Consider the following 21474-nt stretch of genomic DNA (forward strand, 5'->3'; position numbering starts at 1 on the left):
TGCTGAAGATCCCCTAGGGTAACAGATGTACTCTGCTGGAAAAGGGAGGGAAAATACTATGAAGTCCCACTTCCTTCTTAGGCAGCTATCTGGAACATTATGTGAATTCTCTAAATCTCTGTTGAGGTCCCAAGAGCTAAAAAGGCTTCTCATTCAAGTCAGAAATTCCCATCAGTCCCTTACCATGATGATGCCTGAGGAATGCTGCAGAATGCCTTGTCAAATTGTGATTCAGTTCATTTAATGTTACTCTGGATTTCCCTGGTGGCTGAGACAGTAAAGAATCAGCCTGAGATGTAAGACACCTTTGTTCAATCCCTGGGTTGGGAAGATCCCTTGGAGGAGGGCCTGGCAACACACTCCAGTATTCTTGCCTGGAGAATCCCATGGACAGAGGAGGCTGGTGGGCTACAGTCCATGGTGTTGCAAAATGTTGGACACGACTGAGTGACTAAGCACAGCAGAGCACAATGTTACTTTGCCTGAACGAACTTCAGATCTGTGGAATGTATCCTCCTCCTCATAAATTTAGCTTTACCTGTTGGAAGACAACTTACTGGAATGGGGGCTGGCACCAAAAGTGTATGTCCCACTTCCAGCCTCTTGACTGAGGTTCTGGGGAGCTGAGGGGAGCCCCTCACTATTGCTGAGCACAGTTGTGAAAAAGACATTTAAAAACAACATGAGCTTCAGCAAAGCTCCGTCACTGATTGGGTGGATGACTCCCCGATCCTTTAGTTCCTGTCTGTAAAATGGGATTATTGATATGCTGTGAAATTTCAGCAAAGTGAGGGCATGTTGATCATGACCATTTAGATCATGGATAGAGACATAGCAGTTTGTAACCAGTGCCACTCACTTTCTTTAGACATAGGCATTGTGGTGATGACGTGTCATCACTGTGGCAGAGACCTTGGAGGTCACCTTATTTATTGGCAAAGACACTGGGCACACATGGGCTGAGGTGCTCAGAGCCATACCCAGAGCTCAGGCCTCTCTCCTTATCTCCTGTTCAAGATGTTATACTATGCCAAGCCTCCCAGTGGAAGCTCACTAACTATTTAAAAATTTAACTTAGGGAATGGATTATTTCTGAAGGGTATGGTGCCCTGCCCATGTCCTGGGCTTGCTGGGCATCATCCTCCAGATCCCTTGCATACATCAGGTCTGTCCTGGCATCAGTGAATGCTGACTCAACTTTCTGCACTGGAAAATTATCCCTGTGTAGATGATACAGCGCTTGGAAGAAACCCTTCCAGAGGAATGTTCCTGACTCTTTGGGGAATAAGTATTGTCCAGTATTCAAACTAGAGAGAAGAAAAGGGAAGTATCATTTGCTACTGACGTTTAACTTCCTGAAACTTCCTAAGACTCGTATTTTATTACATATAATAACAGACAAAAAAGGTTCTATCTGGAAAGAAAATATACTAGGAAAGTGATGGACAGATGTTCTAGAAGAAATTCATGTTAACAAAGTCATTTAATTTTTTTAATTGGAGCATAATTGTTCTACAATGTTGGGTTAGTTTCAGGTATACAGCAAAGTTATTCAATTATACATATACATATATTCATTCTTTTTTAGTGTTTTTTTTCCCCCATATAGGTAGTTGTTGTTGTTCAGTTGCACAATTGTGTCCAACTCTTTGTGACCTCATGGACTGAAGCACACCAGGCTTCCCTGTCCTTCACTGTCTTCAAGAGTTTGCTCAAACTCATGTCCATTGAATTGGGGGTGCCATCCAATCATCTCATCCTCTGTCATCCCTTCTCCTCCTGCCTTCAATTTTTCCCAACACCAGGGACTTTTCTGATGACAGAATACTGAACAAAATCATCTTAAGTTAAATAAAAGAAAGTTGTATGAAGAGCCTTCTTATTGGTGTGAAACCAATACATTGAAGGTGTGAATCTTTCCAAACTTTTATATTTAAACAATAAGCAAAGCCATTGTTGGCCTTCTCTGCCTCTCCTGAAAGTTGAGGCAGGTCCAAGAGACTGTGAGTTCATTCCTGAAAGGTGCTCCCTCCGGTCTTACAGGCACTAACATTGAAGGGTGGAGAATGTAGATTAGATATTTGCAGACATCTAATGTAGGGGCTTTTCAGGCCACCCCAGAACCCGGGCCCAGCATCCAGGCACCTGCATTCACCCTGGTATTCTTTACACTTCTTTCTGTAAAGGGTACTATTGAATTTAAAAAAAATACACAGCCTGAGAGTTGCAAGTTAGGTTTTATTTGGAGCAAACTAAAAACTATAGCCCAGGAGATAGCACCACAGAAAACTACTCCAAAGAGGCAGGATGTGAGGTCAGTATATATGTGATTTTGGTGAAGGGGGAGTACTTGTAATCAAGCAGATTTTTTTTTTTTCCTTTGGCAGAAGGTTTCCACTAGTCATGAGGAGCAGTCATCAGCATGAAAGATTTTAGTGCTTTTCTAAATATGAGGGAATACAAGAACTGGACTCATAAAATTATCCCCTAAAAACACCTAACCATCTGAAAAACTGTTCTTCCAGTCCCCTTCCCCCTACCTAGGGCAGAGTACTCCTTTCTTCTCTCCACCTTGAACTCCTTTCAGGGCGTGTTGAAAATCAGCAGCTGTGGCAACACATGATTTAATCTTCATAGAGGTAGATGGCAAGTGCCAATGGCGGGTGTCAATTTGTAGTTGACAGTACCTTATACTCTTGCCTGGAGAATCCCATGGAGGGAGGAGCCTAGTAGGCTACAGTCCATGGGGTCGCAAAGAGTCAGACATGACTGAGCGACTTCACTTTCACTTATGACAAGAAAGGACATCATTTGCATTGCTTTTCAAAATGGATAGTAAAACTTGCCTTGCTAAATTGCACAGCATTAATGAATTAGAAACTAGCTCTCAGAATTGTGACTACTTCCCCCCTCAGTATTCTCTATATTTGCAAGAGTTTTTATGAGACTTTGCTGATGTTCAGTGATATGTGTATGTGAAAGTGAGAGCCATGTTAACATGGTATTTGTAAAAGGTGATATTACTTCATGTTCTCACTCAGCCATGGCCAGGCATGCTTTTTCATAAGTTAGTATATAGATATAATTCTATACTATGTTTAATAGTTACATATATTTAATATGCATTTGCTTAATACATATATATACATAAATATGTATGTAAGTATTGTTGACTTAAAAAAAATAGTCACAAATTAGAAATTGAGAGTTATGTTTCATTGGGTAGAAATTTTAGGATTCAGGCCCTGGAGACAGCATCTCAAGTGACCCTGAGAAAACTGTTCTGAGGAGGCAGTGGGAGGAGTCAGATTATATAGAAAGGGGCAGGTAGTCTGAACATCAAAAGATATTGTTAATTAAGGAAAACCAGATATCTCAAGTTAATGAAATTAGAGCTTTTCTATGCATGGGAAGATGTAAGAGTCAGGGCTTATTGAAACCATCCCTTTCATATGCATCTCAGCTGTCTGGGGTCAGTGCTTATCAGAGGAGCTCCTAGTGGGGTCAGTGCTCTTGGGGTGGGGGACACCTGGTGGGATCAGTGCTCATGGGGGGAGGGTGCCTAGTGGGGTCAGTGCTCAGAAGGGGAGCACCTAGTGGGGTCAGTGCTCATGGAAGGGAGCATTTAGTGGGATCAGTGCTCATGGGGGAGCACCTAGTGGGGCCAGTACTCATGGGGGAGCACCTAGTGGGATCAGTGCTCATAGGGGGAGCACCTAGTGGGATCAGTGCTCATCGAGGGAGCACCTAGTGGGGTCTCCAGCAGATCTTCCTGACCCAGGAATCAAACTGGGATCTCCTGCATTGTAGGTAGATTCTTTACCAACTGAGCTATGAGGGAAGCCCATAATGATTTTATTTAGTCTTAATTTGCCCTCTATATTAGTTTGCTAGGGCTATCACAAGAAAGTACCACAGACAGACCCAGTGGCTTAAAGAACAGAAATGTATTTTCTCCTTGTCTGGGGGCTAGAGATCCAAGATCCAGGTATTGCCAGAGCTGGTTTCTCCTGAGGCCTCTCTTCTTGGCTGGCAGATGGCCACTTTATCCGTGTGTATCTTGCTTTTGTGTATGTCTCTCTTCTCAAAAAGACACCAGTCAGAACTGGATTAGGGCCCACCCATCTGACTTATTTTAATTTAATCATCTTTGAGAATCCTGTCTCCAAGTAATCATTCTGAGGCACCAGGCATTAGGACTTCATTATGTGAATTTGAGGGGAACATGCCACTCAGCTCAGAAGCATTTCCTTGAGCTTTCTGCAGCCACCTCTGCACACACCTCTGTGATGAGCTCCTACCAGGTTGAAAAGGAAACAGGACAATGGATTTTCCCCTTAGAATGAGAAAGCAGCTGGCTCAAGGGAGAGCCAGCCCCTTTCATGGGCTTGTGGCCACTTATTATAGTCTCAGGACAAAGAAAACTCCTATGGAGAGGGGTCGTGTTAGTCACTGATCAGGATTCTATATAGTGCATATGTTACTTAATATGGAGATAGCAGCTGGTTGTTTAGGAACAAGATGGCTCATGACAATAGTTGCCATGGAGCCTGGATAATTCTGGTGATGTTTTCTTATGACTTCAGTACAGGGCTCCACAGGTGTGACCTGGTCTGCTTGGTGGAGATGCTCAGCAGGTGCCCGGGGGCACACTGACCAAGCAGTGCTTTGTGACCCCCCTGGAGAGGGGAGGAAGTGCGTTAGTTCTCTTGCATGGGCACACACTGAAAAGGCACAGGCATTTGGAGGTTGAGCCCCCAGACACAAGTCACCACCTCATACTTAAAAGTATATGGTAGGCGAGCAGCAAGCCATCCATGGGGTAAGTGGCACTAGCTAGCAGCCAAGACCACAGAACTGCAGTTATGGTTTAACAGGTAGCTTTATAATTAAGGCCTCAGATCTTTGCTAATTGGTGGGACTCTCTAGTAGTCAAGAAAGTGCTCTTAAATGATACTGCTTTCTTGGTGGGGTGAGGAAGTGTTAGTGCTGTAGACAAGGATCAAGGGACCATGTGACAGTGCTACATGCTCAGCTTGAAAACAGTTGTGAGCTATTCCAGGGAAAAACACAAGGCATTCACATCAGGAGAAGAAAGTGATGAGTGATACTATAAAGAAGGGCTGGCTGCAGTCAAACATTTGAAGCTAAGGAGCCATACCTCAGGGGACTGGGAGATGATAGGACTGAGGAGATGACATGAGGGCCTCTAGGCTTGGGGACAGCACTGATGGGACAGGGAGGATGTGGGTGTGTGCGGGGTGTCATGTCACATCGGGGAGCAGATTGTGGTGGTAAGGGGTGTGTTTACAAGCAAGCAGATTGTCAACTTGGGTTATAAAGCAAAAAATCCTGAGTATCATGCATGCATACATACTAAGTCGCTTCAGTCATGTCCAACTCTGTGTGACCCCATGGACAGCAGCCCACCAGGCTCCTCTGTCCACAGGATTCTCCAGGCAAGAACACTGGAGTGGGTTTCCATTTCCTTCTCCAGAGTGTCATGCAAAGGAGTTTAAACTCAATTCTTAGACTTTGAGTAGCCACTGTATGCTTTTGGGTAGCAGTAATCATTGGAGAATATAACATCCAATGGAATGCTTTAATCTGAAAGACAAATGACATGAAAGCAGTTAGTGAGTAGCTAAAATTCAGAAGAAGGACAGCCATTTGAGGAAGGGAGTATAAAAAAGGCGAGCAGGGGAATGAGGAAAATGTTCATGGGGTGTAACTGGGGAGCCAGCTTACTGATGGGTGCTCTTCCCACCCTCCCATGCCCCTGCTGATTCTCTACCCATTTCCCATCCTCCGCTGCACTGCTCCCCATCATATGGGCTGACCCCACAGTCTGCCTTTCCAGGCCTGGTCATCTGGCCTCCTGCTGGATTCCACCAGTCTGAGGCACTTGGGAGACCAGGACAGTAGGGAGGGAGATTTCCCTCCTATTCTCTTGACGGCTAGCATCATCCCTAGCAACAGCTGTGTTTCCTCCAGACCCTTGCTTATCCTGAATTGGGTCTAGCATCATAATACATTGCCATAGTGACCAAAGAGCCAGCAGGCAAAACATAGAGGATGTGTGAGTATGGTGAAGGTAAGCCAGTTAGCAAATAAAAACAAAGTCTGCTTTTCCTGAATTTTGTGGCATTTAAAACTTTTAAGTATTTATGTTTTCCCTCATTCAAAGTAAGTGTTGTTGTTGTGCAGTCTCCCAGTTGTGTCTGACTCTTTGCGACCCCATGGACTGCAGCACGCCAGGCCTCCCTGTCCCTCACCATCTCCTGTAGTTTCCCCAAGTTCACGTTCATTGAACTGTTCATGTTCAAGTTCATGCCATACAGCTATCTCATCCTCTTTTCCTTCTGCCCTTGATCTTTCCCAGCATCAGGGACTTTTCCAACGAACTGTGTGTTCACATCAGATGACCAAAATACCAGACCTTCATCTTCAGCATCAGTCCTTCCAGTGAATATTCAGGGTTGATCTCCCTTAAGATTGACTGGTTGGATCTCCTTGCTCTCCAAGGGACTTTCAGGAGTCTTCAACACCATAGTTTGAAGGCATCAGTTCTTCAGTGGTCTGCTTTCTTTACAGTCCAGCTCTCACAACCATACATTACCACTGGGAAGACCATAGCCTTAACTATTCGGACATTTGTTAGCTGAGTAATGTCTCTGCTTTTCAACATACTGTATATGTTTGTCATCGCTTTCCTGCCAAGAAGCAATCATCTTCTGGTTTCATGGCTGCAGTCATCATCTGCAATGATTTTGTAGCCTAAGGAGAGGAAATCTGTCCCTGCTTCCATCTTTCCCCTTTGTATTTGCCATGAAGTAATGGGCCGGATGCCATGATCTTAGTTTTCTAATATTTAGTCTTAAGTCAGCCCTTTCACTCTCTTCCTTCACCCTCATCAAGAGACTCTCTAGTTCCTCTCCACTTTCTGCCATTAGGGTGGCGTCATCCTCATATCTGAGGTTATTGATGCTTCTCCTGCCTGTCTTGATTCTAGTCTGTAGATCATCCAGCCTGGCATTTCTCATGATGTGCTCTGCATATAGATTGAACAGAGTGACAACAGACAGCCTGTTGCCACCTTTCTGTCAGCCTGACATACTCCTTTCTCAATCTTGAACCAGTTGATCTTGAATCGGTTGTTCCATACCAGGTTTGAACTGTTGCTTCTTGACCCACATACAGGTTTCTCAGAGGACAGGTAAGATGGTCTGGTATTCCCATCTCTCTAAGAACTTTCCACAGTTTGTTATGATCCATACAGTCAAAGGCTTTAGCACAGTTGATGAAACAGAGATAGATGTTGTTGTTGTTGTTGTTGTCGTTTTCTGAAATTCCCTTGCTTTCTCTATAATCCAGTGACTGTTGCACTTTGATCTCTAGTTCCTCCTCCTTTTCTAAACCCGCCTTGGGTATCTGGAAGTTCTTGGTTCACATAATATTGAAGCCTTGCATGCAAGATTTTAAGCATGTCCTTACCAGCACAGGAAATGAGTGCAATTGTTGGATAGTTAGCACATTCTTTGGTACTACCCTCCTTGAGAATTGAGATGAGGATTGACCCTTTCCAGTCCTGTGGCCACTGCTGTGTCTTCCAGACTTGCTGACATAATGAATGCAAAATCTTATATTCATTAAGAGTACTGTTGACTAAAAAAAGATGCACCATGTGAGAGTTGTAAATTAAGTTTTATTGGGGGAAAAATGAAGACTGGAGCCCAGGAGACAGCACCTCAGACAGCTCTGAGAGATTACCCCAGAGAGGCAGTGGGGGAAGGCCAATGTATAAGATTTTTTGTGAAGGGAGAGTTCAATGCAATCAAGTGCTTACTTTATAAAAGGCTTTCTGGTTTACAAAAAGCGCAAGGAGCTGATGACACCATGAAGGGATTTAGTGATTTTCTAAATATGAAGAGATGCAAGGATTGGGATCATGAAATCAGTTTCTGAAAATATCTGTCTATCTATCTAAAGACCACACAAAAATTAAAAGATGCTTGCTCCTTGGAAGAAAAGCTATGACCAGCTTTGTTCAGTCACTGGCAAATACTCTTGGCAAGTACCAATTTATAGTTGACAAGCAAGTGCCAATTTGTAGTTGAAAGTAAATTTTTTATTTAATATTTTATTTATATTTTTATATCCTTTCCTTAAAGGGGGCCTTAGTATCAGGTGACAAGTCCTGGACCTGCTTAGAAAGGCCGCATATTCCCCTGTTGCATCTTGAGGTCACCCGGTTTTCAAATGCTCCTAGGGGGCACCCTTGTAGCAAATACTTTTCACAACCCACCATACCTGAAGCAGTCTCACTCCTCTCAGCTCTGTTACAGCCCTCCCTGACTGATACACCCAACAACTGTCTCCTTTCTGTCCGGTAGTTCTAGGATCTCATGGGAGGCATGGTCCATGAAGAGCTCCCTGCACTGCCCAGGTGGGTCTCTTTGGCTTCCTGGAGGCTGCATCTGTCTTTATATAAACCTAGCCTCATGCTCAGCACAGAGTAGGGCTTACATGGTGGAGTTTGTCAATGGGTTCCAAAGACTGGAGGAGCTTTGGGTAGGTGGAGAGAATTTTCAGGGGGCTCAGGAGTCTGAGCAAGGCAGGTGTGGCCCCTGGAGGCTGCACAGCTGGAGGCAGGGCTGGGGCAGGTCTCTGGGGGTGAGATGGAGGCAAGTTGCAAAGCCTCATTTCCTAGGAAAGTTTGAATAAGCAATACTAAAAATATATGTTATGCTCCCATACCTGATAAGGAAAAAATAAAAATGATTTCATTCTAATTGTCACTACATATTATACATTTTTAGATGAGGCATTTAAACAACCTCTAATTGGCATGCACCTGTGATTTCAATGAAATATTTCCTGCCAATATTTATCAGTAAACAAAGATATCAAAGTCACCAGTGACTGCAGCCATCACGGATGGTGAGGGAACTCAGGAAGGAAAGAATACCTGCCATCTAGCAGCCATCCAATTGCAGCCACTCCCTATGGTGAGCCCTCAACATGTGAAAACACAGGATACTGGCCCCTGATAGCTAGGATGCATATCAAAGGAATGATTTCAGGAAGCCCTGACTCTTGTTTCTTCCCATCCATAGAAAACTGCTAAATTCTTTAACTTGGATTATCTTGTTTTCTTTAATTAACAATAATCTTTTGATGTTCAGGCTACCTGCCCTTTGTTGCAAAACTTCTATATAACCTGATTCCTCCCCTCACCTCCTTAGAACAGTTTTCTCAAGGTTACTTGAGATGCTGTCTCCTGGGCTTGAAATCCTAAAAATTCCCGTAAAACATAATTCTCAACTATTCAGTTCAGTTCAGTCACTCAGTCGTGTCCGACTCTTTGCGACCCCATGAATCGCAGCACGCCAGGCCTCCCTGTCCATCACCAACTCCTGGAGTTCACTCAGACTCATGTCCATCGAGTCAGTGATGCCATCCAGCCATCTCATCCTCGGTCGTCCCCTATCTCCTTCAAAATGGACTGGTTGGATCTCCTTGCAGTCCAAGGGACTCTCAAGAGTCTTCTCCAACACCACAGTTTAAAGCATCAATTCTTCAGCGCTCAGCCTTCTTCACAGTTCAACTCTCACATCCATACATGACTACTGGAAAAACAATAGCCTTGACTAGATGGACCTTTGTTGGCAAAGTAATGTCTCTGCTTTTGAATATGTTATCTAGGTTGGTCATAACTTTTCTTCCAAGGAGTAAGCGTCTTTTAATTGCATGGCTGCAGTCACCATCTGCAGTGATTTTGGAGCTCCCCCACAGTTTCCTCATCTATTTCCCATGAAGTGATGGGACCAGATGCCATGATCTCAACTATTAGGTTATGAATATTCTTAAGTTGACATTTCTAACATTTAAAGATTTGTCCAGCACATTCCAGGTGAGGTCCTGACATGCTGGAAGCAAAGAAGTGCCTGTGCCTGGGAGTGTGTTTCCTGAAACCTCCTGTCTCCAAGCCCTATCCTTAATTAATCTATCATCTTTCCATGTGGCCCTCTTCTTTGGTAAAGGGAAGGAGAAAAGCATTACAGAATAACTTTCTAGTATTTTAGAAGCTACAGAGAGAGGACATAAAGAATTATAACCTTTCTTCTGTTTTGTTAATATGCTCCAAGTGCTGCTGGCCTTGGAGGAATCATTAAGCCACCCTCCGATTATTAAAATAAATTATCAGCACAGGCTCTCTACAAGCATGAAGATGGAGACGTTGTACATTTGTCAGCTGTTACAGTAATTAGTATTTCAGACACATTAATTCCATAACTGTGTGTGCTTCGTCGTTCAGTTCTGTCCGACTCTTTGATCCCATGGGTTGCAGCCCACCAGGCTCGTCTGTCCTTGGGGATTCTCCTGCAAGAATACTGGAGTGGCTTGCCATGCCCTCCTCTAGGGGGTCTTCCCAACCCAGGGATCGAACCCAGGTCTCCTGCGTTGCAGGTGGATTCTTTACCTACTGAGCCACCAAGGAAGCCCAATTTCATAGCTATTTATGAAAGATATAAAATGTTTTAGATAGACCTTGTAAAAGTGACTTTTTTCCCTTAATGTTGTTACAAAGAAACTTTATGAGAGACATAATGTTACTTTGTGGGTGGGGAATGTTTCTCCAACATTATGTTAAAAGTGCTTACAATAATACATCAACATTAGGCACCACACACACCATCCACAGCCCACTCTCTTGAGCTGGAGTTTGTGCCAAGGCTTCAGAACACAGAGAGAACACTCTCGAAACTTGCAGCCCTCTCCCTAGAGCATCATGGTGTGATCCCTTTTCTTATAGGGAAATGGTACACCCTACAGAACAATTGCTGTCACCACTGTAAGGTTAACTCCATGTTTTCAGAAATACAAAATGTTAAAGGTGGAAGGTTCTTATATTTAATCTAACTGAACTCTCCCATTTTAGAGAGAAGGAATCACAGGCCAAGGAACGTGAATAATTTCACGCAGTTTGCAAACAGGGCAAAAGTGGAGTGGACGCCTGCACTGGGTTCTTTCTTCACCACTCGGTGGTGGTTCCCACATCCAGCATCTAGACTGCAGCTGCTGCCACTGCTCACACTCAGATTCAGCGAAGCAGAGTTTAAAAAAAGATTTTTTTGATATGTAGTTGATTTACAATGTTGTCTTAGTTTCAGGTGTAGAACAAAGTAATTCAGATATACATATATATAGATATATACATTTTTTTGCATTCTCTTCTATTATAGGTTATTAGAAGATATTGAGTATAGTTCCCCATGCTATACAGTAGGTCCTTATGGTTTCTCTGTTTTATATATTAGCTTATATATACTAATCCCAACCTCCTAATTTATCCCCCCCAACAACTTTTGTAAGCATAAGTTTGTTTTCTATGTCTGTGAGTCTATTTCTGTTTTGTAAATAAGTTCATTTGTATCATTTTTTAGATTCCACATATAAGTGATATCATATGATATTTGTCTTTCTCTATCTGGTTTACTTCATTTGGTATGAAAATATCCAGGTTCATTCATGTTGCTACAAATGGGATTATTTCATTCTTTTTTATGGCTGAATGATGTTCCATTGTATATTCATCCATATATATATATACACATGTATATGCATATATATATATATATATATATATATATATATATATATATATATAAAACATGGTTCAGTTCAGTCACTCAGTCATGTCCAACTCTCTGCGACCCCATGAATCGCAGCATGCCAGGCCTACCTGTCTATCACCAACTCCCGGACTTCACTCAAACTCACGTCCATCGAGTCGGTGATGCCATCCAGCCATCTCATCCTCTGTCATCCCCTTCTCCTCCTGCCCCCAATCCCTCCCAGCATCAGAGTCTTTTCCAATGAGTCAGCTCTTCACATGGGGTGGCCAAAGTATTGGAGTTTCAGCTTTAGCATCATTCCTTCCAAAGAAATCCCAGGGCTCATCTCCTTTAGAACGGACTGGTTGGATCTCCTTGCAGTCCAAAGGACTCTCAAGAGTCGTCTCCAACACCACAGTTCAAAAGCATCAATTCTTTGGCACTCAGATTTCTTCACAGTCCAACTCTCACACCCATACATGACCACTGGAAAAACCATAGCTTTGACTAGATGGACCTTTGTTGGCAAAGTAATGTCTTTGCTTTTCAATATGCTATCTAGGTTGGTCATAAATTTTCTTCCAAGGAGTAAGAGTCTTTTAATCTCATGGCTGCAGTCACCATCTGCAGTGAGTTTGGAGCCCCCAAAAATAAAGTCTGATACTGTTTCCCCCCATCTACTTCCCATGAAGTGATGACCAGATGCCATGATCTTCATTTTCTGAATGTTGAGCTTTAAGCCAACTTTTTCACTCTCCTCTTTCACTTTCATCAAGAGGCTTTTTAGTTCCTCTTCACTTTCTGCCATAAGGGTGGTGTCATCTGCATATCTGAGGTTATTGATATTTCTCCTGGCATTCTTGATTCCAGTTTGTGTTTCTTCCAGTCCAGCATTTCTCATGATGTACTCTGCATAGAAGTTAAGTAAGCAGGGTGACAATATACAGCCTTGACAGGCTCCTTTTCCTATTTGGAACCAGTCTGTTGTTCCATGTCCAGTTCTAACTGTTGCTTCCTAACCTGCATACAGATTTCTCAAGAGGCAGGTCAGGTGGTCAAGTATTCCCATCTGTTTCAGAATTTTCCACAGTTTATTGTGATCCACACAGTCAAAGGCTTTGGCATAGTCAATAAAGCAGAAAGAGATTTTTTCTGGAACTCTCTTGCTTTTCCCATGATCCAGAGGGTGTTGCCAATTTGGTCTATGTTTCCTCTGCCTTTCTAAAACCAGCTTGAACATCTGGATGTTCACGGTTCATGTATTGCTAAAGCCTGGCTTGGAGAATTTTGAGCAGTACTTTACCAGCATGTGAGATGAGTGCCATTGTGCAGTAGTTTGAGCATTCTTCGGCATTGCCTTTTTGGGGGATTGGAATGAAACCTGACCTTTTCCAGGCTGTGGCCACTGCTGGGTTTTCCAAATTTGCTGGTGTGTATATATATATACCATGTCTTCTTTATCCATTAATCTGTCAATGGATGTTTTCCTATGTACTGGCTATTGTAAATAATACTGCAGTGAACACTGGGGTGCATGAATCCTTTTGTCCTTTTTTTTTTTTAAAGAAACTTTTAATTTTGTATTGGGGTATAACCAGTTAGTAATGTTGTGATAGCTTCAGGTGAACAGCTAAGGGACTCAGTCATCCATATACACATTTCTATTCTCCTCCAAACTCCTCTCCCATCCAGGTTGCCACATAACATTGGACAGAGTTCCATTTCCTATACAGTAGATCCTTTGTTCATTATCCATTTTAAATATAGCATTGCGTACAGGTCCACCCTAAACACCCTCACTAACTCTTCCCCCCATCCTTCGCCCTGGCAACCGTAAGTGTGTTCTCTAAGTCTGTGAGTGTTAAAGGAAATTAAATGGAGACAGTTTTGTTCGGGCCTCAGAGACAAGAAAGCCAAGCAGGCCTCTGACCTCCCTTCAGATCTGCCTGGACACTGCCCTGACTTCATGGCTGCTGGCGAGTGCACCTGTTGCCATCAGTAAGCTGAGCAGCACCATAGGTGAGATACAGAGAGCCTCGGAATTTTACTGAGCCCTTTGGGTCCAGCCAATCCCAAGGGGTCTGGGGAAACCCATCACTCACAAGATAAAACAAACAGCATTGTAGAAAGATTAATGTGAAACCAGAGCTGCAGTTTGCTTGCAAACTGATGATGGTATCAGTTTGCAGCCTAGCATTATAAACAGGAACCCCCAAAACTGCAATTCAGAGTCTCACCAGTGGAGTGGATGCACTGCCTGGGAGCCTGTCTCAGCTGGGACTCCAGACTGTTGTTACATGGGCCTTCCTAGTACTGAGTCTGGGTGTTAGTTGGTCCAACTGAGCGACATATGTGCTGTTTCTCTCCTCTACTGTTTATATTTCTCTTTTCTTTTAATGATTATATATTGAAAGTAAGTTCAATAAGTCTCTATTAAACATTGAATTTGCATATTTCTGTATAATGAGTGGTTTCTTTTGTTAATAAATCCTTTGAACCTGATGGGGTTTCCCTGATAGCTCAGTTAGTAAAGAATCTGCCTGCAATGCAGGAGACCCCGATTCAGTTCCTGGGTCTGGAAGATCTGCTGTTGAAGGGATGGACTACCCACTCCAGTATTCTTGGGCTTCCCTTTTGGCTCAGCTGGTAAAGAATTTGCCTGAAATGTGGGACATTTGGGTTTGATCCCTGGGTTGGGAAGGCCTGGAGAATTCCATGGACTGTATAGTCCATGGGGTCTCAAAGAGTTGGACATGACTGAGGGACTTTCACTTTGAACCTGAAGCAAAAGTTAAAACTTTCACCAAAACATTAAGTGAGTCTGTTTCTATTTTGTAAGTAATTTCATTTGTATCATTTATTTTTAGATTCCACATGTAAGGTATATTTCTCCTTCTCTGTCTGACTTACTTCACTCAATATGGCAATCTCTAGGTCCATCCATGTTGCTGCAAATGGCATTGCTTGATTCTTTTTCATGGTTAAGTAATATTCTATTGTTGCTCAGTTTGTGGAATTCTTTAGCAAGAATACTGGAGTGGGTAGCCATTTCCTTCTCCAGAGAATCTTTCTGACCCAGGGATTGAACTTGGGAGGGGTTTTTCTGGTGGCCTCAGATGGTAAAGAATCTGCCTATGATGTGGGAGGCTGGGGTTCAATCCCTGAGTCAGGAAGATCCCCTGGAGAAGGGAATGGCAACTCACTCCAGTATTATTATCTGGATAATTCCATGGACAGAGGAGCCTGGTGGGGTACCGTCCATGAGGTTACACAGAGTTGGACATGACTGAGTAGCTAACACACTTTATATTCTATTACATATATGTCCCATATCTTCTTTATCCATTCATCGATGGACATTTAGGTTGCTTCTGTGTCCTGACTATTGTAAATAGTGGGGCAATGAACATTGAGATAAATGTGTCTTTTTAAATTATGGTTTTCTTCGGACATAGGCCCAGGAGGAGGATTGCTGGTCATATGTAGCGTTACTTTTATTTTTTATTTATTTATTTTTTTTACTTTTAGTTTTTAAAGGGATCTCCATACTGCTCTCCATAGTGGCTGTTGTTCAGTCACTCAGCTGTGTCAACTATTAGTGACCCCATAGACTGCAGAACACCAGGCATCCCTGTCTTCCATCAGAATGTGCTCAAACTCATGGCCATTGAGTCAGTCATGCCATCCAGCCATCTCAACTGCTGTCACCCCCTTCTCCTCCTGGCCTCAATCTTTCCCAGCATCAGGGTCTTTTCCAATTGAGTCAGCTGTTTTCATCACGTGGCCAAAGTATTAGAGCTTCAGCTTCAGCAACAGTCCTTCCAAAGACTATTCAGGGTTGATTTCCTTTAGGATTGACTGGTTTGATCTCCTTGCTGTCCACGGGACTCTCAAGAATTTTTTCCAGTGCCACAGTTTGAAAGCATCAATTATTTGGTGCTCAGCTTTCTTTATGGTCCAACTCTCACATCTGTACGTGACGATTGGAAAAACCATAGCTTTGACTATATGTACCTCTGTCAGCAAAGTGATTTCGCTGCTCTTTAATACACTTTCTAGGTTCATCATAGGTTTTCTTCCAAGAAGCAAGCATCTTTTAATGGCTGTACCAATTTACATTCCCATCGACAGTGTAGGAGGGTTACCTTTTATTCTGGGAAGCAGACTTTGACTTGGTGAAAGTTCATTAACCTCTCAGGCCTTGGTTTACCCTCTAAGAGAAAATCATTATTGTCTCTATTTCAGTAATCAGTGAATGGTGGGTACAGAAGCATGGGAGTGCCTCATGGGAGTGACTTTAGGTGATGCTGCCTAGCTTGCTATTTACCCATCTCAGATCTGCATTTTAAAATGTATTGTGAAGGGACATAAATGGGGATGGAAAGCAGAGATGATAAGGAGAGAAAAGACCTAAAGAGGAGGACTATTTGGTTAGCAGGAGACTTTTTGTTTTTCCATTTTTTAAAAAATCAATGTACTTTTTATTAAAGGATAATTGCATTTGTATATAGTATGAAAACCCACTTGGAAATTTTCACTTGGAATCCTTGGCAACTTTCATAAAATTCTTGAAGTTTTCTTTGTTTCAATATCCCTGATTAATACTGGAATTCAAAGTATCTGAATAGTTATAGATTATTTCCAAAATATACTCAGGGCCTTTATTGGCTACAGAAAATCAGTCCTGAATATTCATTGGAAGGACCGATGTTGAAGCTGAAGCTCCAATACTTTGGCCTCCTAGTGCGAAGAACTGACTCATTAGAAAAGACCCTGATTCTGGGAAAGATTGAAGGTAGGAGAAGGGGAACACAGAGGATGAGATGGTTGGATGGCATCACTGACTTGATGGACATGAGTTTAAGCAAGCTCAGAGAGTTGGTGATGAACAGGGAAGCCTGGCATGCTGCAGTCCATGGGGTCACAAAGAGTGGGACATGACTGAGCGACTGAACTGAACTGAACTGTCCACATGAACTTTGTCTATTTAGGGAGAGCACCTTCATCCTCTCCTCATTTCTTTCCCCAATAAACTGGTGTTGCAGGGAAGAAGGAATTAATTAATATGGGTCATACTGGCCATTCTCACAGCCTGGATTTTATTTGAAGTTTTGAGCGTGTTCTCATGTTCTCTGTGCAGATGCAGGCTATTTCATAGTCAGCAATCATCCTTGTTAGGCTAAAATTCTGCCATCAAGGAAGTACGGGGCCTGTTTCCTGGCCCCACTGGGCTGATTCTGTACACTACATTGTTCCTGCTTCTCAGGAATGTCTTTGACCTTCCTGATTTCTGTATTCAGGGCCCCTGCAAGGGAGCCATCTCTCTGCCAAGCTCACTCTGCACCTCACTGAGGTCTTGGTTCTAAGTCACCTTCTCAATGAGGACTGCAGCCCCCACCCCTGCCTCCCACTCTCCCTTCTACCTTTTGCACCTACAATATGTATCTGGTGTGAATCAGGTGGACTCTGCTTCACACAGTCTCTCAGGGCCTGAAAGGGGAGTGTGTGACTCTACCACATGCCTGCAAGTAGGAATGCTGTGATACTTGGTGAATTGCACCAGTGCCCACCATGATCTGTCTCTAGCTGCCAGATGTTTTGTCTGTCTCTCCCTCTTTAGGACAGACACACTCTTCCTTTCTTCAACTGAGGCAACCCGAAAGATCCACCTAGTCCCATCCCCAACATTGGGGCTGCCTGTATATACCACATCAAAATGTACATGGCTTTCCTTGATCCACTGACCTCTAAACTGAAAAGAGAGCTATCTAAACCACAGCCATATGTAGAGTATAGCAACAAAGATGGAGAAGAGCCAAGATGATCACAATCAGCACTGATTTATAGCAATTCTGAGACTCCAATGGGCAGATCCTGAGTGGACTCTTATTCCCTGTGAGGAGAATATCTTTGATATTCTACAGTTAAGTCTGGATTAACTCTACTCCCAGAGTTGGGCTCCCAAAGACTCTTCTCATTGGGATCTTGACTCCATTGTCTGGGAATTTCCTTTTTCCATTAACTGTCCCGGCTATGGGAATATTGGCATTGAAGAATAAGCCTCCTTTTGGACCAGATTTTCCAGGCTACAATTTATCATTACAGAAAGAAAAGCAACAGTAAATCTAAGTCTCAAATAGTGACAGACATTTTTCCTGACTTGAGGTTCTGAATCTAAAAGGTGGTATTGATGAATTTATTTTCAGGGCAGAAATGGGGAAACAGACATACAGAAGAGACCTGTGGACACGGGAGGGATGGGAGGAAGGGGAGGATGAGCTGCATGGAGAGAGTAACATGGAAACTTACAATTCCATGTGTAAAATAGATAACCAATGGAGATTTGCTATATGACTCAGGGAACTCAAACAGGGGCTCTGTAACAATCTAGAAGGGTGGGATGGGGAGCTGGATGGGAGGGAGGGGACATGGGCGTACCCATGGCTGATTCTTGTTGATGTATGACTGAAAAATGACAAAATAATGTAAAGCAGTTATCTTTCAATTAAAAAAAAAAAAACCCTAGCCAGTCTCTTACTTCATAGACCAATTTCACGTGTGCATAGATCTTGTGTCAACACGATTCCAGGATCAGTGCTATGCCTTTGTTTCAAATGCCACTGCCTCTACCCAACCCTTTGCTTTCACTTTCACTTTACTCTTTCTCTTTAATTGTGGCTTACCTGGTGGCTCAGACGGTAAAGCATCTGCCTGCAATGCAGGAGACTTGGGTTCGATTCCTGGGTCGGGAAGATCCCCTGGAGAAGGAAATGGCCATCCACTCCAGCACTCTTGCCTGGAAAATCCCATGGACTTAGGAGCCTAATAGGCTACAGTCCATGGGGTCGCAAACAAATGCCACTGCCTCTACCCAACCCTTTGCTTTCACTTTCACTTTACTCTTTCTCTTTAATTAAGCACAGATACCTTGGGCCTATCAGCCTTCAGTGGAAAAGTCATATGTTAGTCTCTTGTCCTTGGGGCCATATTTGCACAGTTAAAAAATTTGCACAGTGACACCCATTTAGAGATTTTTAGCAATGGGTCTGAATTATTTCTGCAAAGCTGAGTTTCAATAGGCTTTTAATACTCTAAGCATTTCTTGATCCTATGATTCACTGATGGGGATGTGAAGCATTTTTTTCTTCCATTCCAACAAGAATCAGTATTTGTTTTATCTTTCTTTTCTCTTTTGTCAACTAAAGAAAAACACACAACCTAAAAGTTGCAACTTAAGTATTATTTGGGGATCTTACTGAGGACTTAGGCTCAGTGGTAAAGAATCTACCTGACAACACAGGTAGTTGAGTTTGACCCCTGGGTTGAGAAGATTCCCTGGAGAAGGAAAGCCTGGTGGGCTCTAGCAAAAACAGCTGAGAACTTAGGCCTAGGATGCAGTCTCTCGGCTCTAAGGAACTGCTCTGAAAAGTTACTGCTGCTAAGTCACTTCAGTCGTGTCCGACTCTGCAACCCCACAGACTCTGCCATCCCTGGGATTCTCCAGGCAAGAACACTGGAGTGGGTTGCCATTTCCTTCTCCAATGCATGAAAGTGGAAAGTGAAAATTGAAAGTGAAGTCGCTCAGTTGTGTCCGATTCTTCGCGACCCCATGGACTGAGCCCACCAGGCTCCTCCGTCCATGGAATTTTCCAGGCAAGAGTACTGGAGTGGGGTGCCATTGCCTTCTCCGGCTCTGAAGAGTCAAGGATATAGTTTTTGCTGGGAAAAAAATGTAGTCAAACATCAAAAGATCACTGATAATTACAAAGAAGAGGTATCTCAAATTATTGATTTTGGTGCTTTTCTATGTATGAGAAGAAGTGAGAATCAAGGTTCACTGAAATTGTCCCTTAGGTATTTATCTTAAGTATCTAGGGCCAGTTTCCAAACCACAAAATGCTTCCCCCCCTTTTTTTCCCCCCATCCTGAATTCCCCTCAGGGCGTGCCGCTGGGGGTGTGTGGAGGGGGCCACTGCAGTGACTGATGGCTTGTTCCTTGTAGAACTGGAAATTTGGGCAAAATTCTCTGTTTACTGGAATGGCAGGCAACAGTCCCTGTTCATACTTTCATAGCTGCTTTCAAGCTGGCCATTTATCCTCTGAGGTAATGCGTTTCTTGTGTTAACTTGCCAAGCATAGTCAATAGCAGTTATGTCATGCTTTTTTCACCTTAATTGTCTAAGGCCTATCTTCCCTGATTGGAATATAAGCCCCATGGAGGCAGAGACTTTTCCTGTTTGCACAGTTCTGGGCCTTCAGTGGTTTGCAGGGCCTGACATAGTGCAACAAAGACAGTGAATGAGGGAATTAGTTAATGAAAGGTTGGATTGGTCTGTTGAATTACCTCTTGGAAAGGTTCTTTAACCAGAAACTCAATGAAAAGTATAAATATGAGATTTGTTGAGAATTACTGAACTCTGTAAAAACAATTCTTTTATAATATCTAATATGGAAGAAAACTATGAAAGATATTAAGATCACTAATCATCTAGATCCTCTTTATTGTGGACCTAAAGATAATCCTTTAAACTGTGACTGGGGGAAGAGCCCCAGATGTGGTACAGACTTGAGTCATTTCTCTGGGTCTCATAGTAACATCAGTCCCATCCTGTATCTAATGTACTGTGCATACTGGGGTTGCTTCCAGTTACAGAAAAAATTTGCCCCTTCAGTCCTCTGTTGGAATCGGCATTTGACTTGGGTGGCTGTCAGCCCTATTTTTTTGTTGTTGTTGCTGCTGCTTGTTTTTTGCTTTTCTGTTTGATTTGGGTTGATTTTTTTTTTTTAATTTTTAGTTTTTTATTTTTTAAATTTTAAAATCTTTAATTCTTACATGCATTCCCAAACATGAACCTCCCTCCCACCTCCCTCCCCAGAACATCTTTCTGGGTCATCCCCATGCACCAGCCCCAAGCATGCTGCATCCTGCGTCAGACATAGACTGGCGATTCAATTCACATGATAGTATACATGTTAGAATGTCATTCTCCCAAATCATCCCACCCTCTCCCTCTCCCTCTGAGTCCAAAAGTCCGTTATACACATCTGTGTCTCTTTCCCTGTCTTGCATACAGGGTCGTCATTGCCATCTTCCTAAATTCCATATATATGTGTTAGTATACTGTATTGGTGTTTTTCTTTCTGGCTTACTTCACTCTGTATAATCGGCTCCAGTTTCAATAGACATTTCTCCAAAGAAGACATACGGATGGCTAACAAACACATGAAAAGATGCTCAACATCACTCATTATTAGAGAAATGCAAATCAAAACCACAATGAGGTACCACTTCACACCAGTCAGAATGGCTGCGATCCAAAAATCTGCAAGCAATAAATGCTGGAGAGGGTGTGGAGAAAAGGGAACCCTCCTACACTGTTGGTGGGAATGCAAACTAGTACAGCCACTATGGAGAACAGTGTGGAGATTCCTTAAAAAATTGCAAATAGAACTACCTTATGACCCAGCAATCCCACTTCTGGGCATACACACCGAGGAAACCAGAATTGAAAGAGACACATGTACCCCAATGTTCATTGCAGCACTGTTTATAATAGCCAGGACATGGAAACAACCTAGATGTCCATCAGCAGATGAATGGATAAGAAAGCTGTGGTACATATACACAATGGAGTATTACTCAGCCGTTAAAAAGAATTCATTTGAATCAGTTCTGATGAGATGGATGAAACTGGGTTGATTTTTGATTTGGATGAAAATGATCATTTTTATTAGTATATAAGCTAATACTCTCTGGATAATTTGTGTTGTGCCACTAGAGCTTTTTATTTAATCATTTCCTTCCATATAACTCCTTTAAGAAGTATGTAGACCCTACTATTCTATTCATTTTATA

At 42.8% G+C, this 21474-nt stretch overlaps 1 protein-coding gene across 1 annotated transcript in view; it reads left to right on the forward strand.

Moving 5' to 3' along the window:
• GABRG3 (gamma-aminobutyric acid type A receptor subunit gamma3) overlaps positions 1-21474 on the forward strand; it is an 827629-nt gene that overhangs the window by 524758 nt on the left and 281397 nt on the right. The gene's annotated exons all lie outside the window — the stretch shown is intronic.

Source organism: Ovis canadensis, chromosome 18 (genome assembly GCF_042477335.2).
Source record: "Ovis canadensis isolate MfBH-ARS-UI-01 breed Bighorn chromosome 18, ARS-UI_OviCan_v2, whole genome shotgun sequence".
NCBI lineage: Eukaryota > Metazoa > Chordata > Mammalia > Artiodactyla > Bovidae > Ovis > Ovis canadensis.